This window comes from Limulus polyphemus, unplaced genomic scaffold (genome assembly GCF_000517525.1).
Source record: "Limulus polyphemus unplaced genomic scaffold, Limulus_polyphemus-2.1.2 Scaffold8290, whole genome shotgun sequence".
NCBI classification, from domain to species: domain Eukaryota; kingdom Metazoa; phylum Arthropoda; class Merostomata; order Xiphosura; family Limulidae; genus Limulus; species Limulus polyphemus.
Window position 1 is genome coordinate 4,873 of NW_013673900.1, and position 3,157 is coordinate 8,029.

The 3,157-nt window shown below is 30.3% G+C and overlaps 1 protein-coding gene across 1 annotated transcript in view; it reads right to left on the reverse strand.

Moving 5' to 3' along the window:
* Positions 1–478: 478 nt before the first annotated feature.
* Positions 479–3,157, reverse strand: part of LOC106475251 (canalicular multispecific organic anion transporter 1-like) — a 26,394-nt gene continuing 23,715 nt past the window's right edge. The window contains exons 6-7 of the mRNA XM_013935952.2: positions 2,752–2,878; positions 479–575 (exon numbers count right to left, since the gene is read on the reverse strand). The gene's annotated coding sequence lies outside the window, so the exon portion shown is untranslated. The remainder of the gene's footprint in view (positions 576–2,751; positions 2,879–3,157) is intronic.

Genomic DNA, 3,157 nt, shown 5'->3' on the forward strand with positions numbered 1-3,157 from the left:
CTGACGAAATTCAGGTTAAAAAGATATATGGGGTACCCAATTTGGGTCTTACTTCCACTGGTACCTCAAAAATCCAGAGCACATTACATAATACCCCACTTTATGGTTTGTGCCCCAGTGTCAAATGTTTGTTTTGTGGCCGTTCTTTTATTTTTTCTTCTCCACAAAATTAAATCTAACTTTATTTCATCTAAGGTTTGGATATGCTGTGTAAAAATCATGCTATCCTTCATTTTGATGTAACCTGTAGTTAAAATTGTGCAGCTTATTTAAGAAATTATATATAACTTTCTATTAAAAACTTAATGAAAATAAATCTGATGGCCTCAAATATTATATAATTAATGTTTCAAAAATCATTAGTACGGGATTTCATGCATAAAATATTTTACACTAAATTTAACAACTTCCAAATACAAAAAAATATTATAAGAATAGAAATAAGAACGATCCAAAAACATTGAATAGCTTACCTCTGATGGAAGAACAGAGAACTCATCAATCCTCTCCACTGACACAATTTTTGTTTCCAAATCAGAAAGCATTCGTACCAACCAACTGAAAGTATCTGGCAGCTGTATGTGTGTATAAACATATATAGACACGTTTAAAAGGAAGAAATTTAACAGGAAGCACAGATTTAACTGGTTATTAATATAACATTGCTAATATAGTATTGTGAATAGCAGACATTTTGTAGTATCAACATAGAATGCTATAAAGAAAAATAATTTAGAAATTGTTTGACAATACAGATGCTAGGAAGAATTTACTGTTGTCAAAAGTACATTGTAACAGTTATTAGTCAAATAGCTGTCATTCTTTAGTCTCAGTAGTAGTCAGTACGTTTAATATCTATGTTATACAAGTCTGCCTGGAACTTCACTTAGTGATATTTAACCTCGTTCCTTCCAGTTACACAAGAATATTCACACTGATTTACCTTAGCTGTCCATCTATGCATCTCCTAAATACATTAGTTTGTTAGTACAGCACTTTTCACAAGTGGCAGATTAACTGAAGAGCATTCAACTTGTTAAACTGTCTCCTTCAGAGTAAACTAATTATCATTTAACTGGAAACATAGAATGTTATCTGGTTAAGCCTAATTAACAACTTTTTAACAATTATTACCTCATGTATTGTCTAATTCTACGATAGTAGTTCAAGCCAACAGCTGGTGTTTCTGTGTTCCCTAATCAATGTATGTTATTTATTTATTGTTACTTCCATAAACAATATTGGTCATAATATTTAATGTATTGAATGTCATTCTTTTTTTTTTTAATTTTTATTATTTAGATTGTCAGCATATTATACATGTTTAGGACTATTGTAACTCTCTTAAGCTTGTGGAAACTAGTTATCAAAATGAAAATTCATGTTCACTTTTTACTGGCACTCTGTGGAATTCATGTCCAAAACTGTCTTAACACTAAACTACTTAAACTAAGTTACCAAGTCTTACATGCTGTAAATTTCAGTTATTGCTTAATTGGTTCATTTTGGTGGAAGTGCTAAATTAATATTATAATTGTGGCATAAAACCTGTGATTTTGAAATTATTTCATTGAAAGAACACTAAAACGTAGGTAAGTCTTGAGGCTACCACTCTGCTTAGTAGGCAAATACTTTAACCAACTATAAGCTTTGTAGTAGTTTAAGTTATTAAAACGTTACTTAAAGTAACTGCTAATTAACTCTTTTTAGCTCAGTTGGTAAAGCAATTGCCTAAAATGTGACAGGATAATGTTGAAGTTACTACAACATAATCAATTTTAGTTAGTTATTAAAGGTTACTTACTCTTTCTTTGTGACAGAGGAAGAGTGTCGTTGTTAAAATGTGACTTACTACAAAATGCTAGTGGGTTAACCCTTTAGGGTCAATTGTTTGAGTACTTGCTTGGCATGTGACAGGTCTCAGGTTCAAATGTGCGGTAAGGAAAAAGGTATAAAAGATAAATAACCATAGTTCAAGTGCTGAAGTAACATTATACAATCCTGCCCAAGCTTAATTTCTGACATTTTATTCTCACGTTCAACTGCTGTGAAGTTGATCAACAATATTTCATGCTTAAATCAGTGCGTTTAATTGTCAAATTGATATTATGCACAAAATTTAAATGTTTATATTGACACATTAATAGCTATTAAGAGGGGAAAAAAACAAAAAAACAAAACATATGCATCTGTAAAGTTCTTGTTAAATAATGTTTAAAAATAACATAAATTAATTATCCTTTGTTGGATTAGGTATCATAGGGAGTGAAGACAGATATTACCTGTATGCCTGACTGCATTGTTCTATATATAATCCAAGTATTCTGGATTCTTTTAGTAAAGGACTATTTCAGATAATTTTGATTGCACAGTGTCTTTACAGAAAGTCTCTTGAATCATATTGTCCCTTCTTACAATACTCTGTTACTTCTTTGAGTGGGTGATGTTTACAATAATAATGGTTGAATATGAATTCCTTTCTATTAAAGAAGTAGAGGAAATTTATACAGCATTTTCCTTCATCCGTGCACAACAATAACACTGAAGTCAATTTTTAAGATCATTGTTTCAAAATATTCTTGGGCATTAGAATATAAAAATCACAGCAATGCACAGAATCTAATATCATCATGGTTTTACCAAGTGACTCAAACACGATGACTCTTACACCAATATGAGAAAAAAGTTGTAAAATACTCAACTCAAGCCTTACAAATAAAAATAAAAGATGATAAAAAAATCAATACTTGCATGAATGGCATATGATAATGTAAGACCGACAATACCGGGGCTAATCCAACCTCGACTAAGAACAGCAAACAAAGCTGTGAAGAAGGAGATTAAAGATCCTAGCAAGTACAATATAACAGCTATCCATCTGTAAATGAAAACACATGTTAAATACTAAACTAATTATTGGGTCAAAATAAACAGTTATGATTGTATATGAAGTTTGTACATGGTTTTCATTTACACAAATGCAACAAGAAAATAGATTTAAATTAGAATGATATACGGTTAGTTGTCAAACTTGAGTAGATGTTTGGATATAAGTGCAAAATTCTAAGTTGGAAGAATACAAAAACACAGTTCTGAGTTTCAAATGTTTAGGTAAAAAATAAAAAATTGACATACTTTATATATATATATATATATA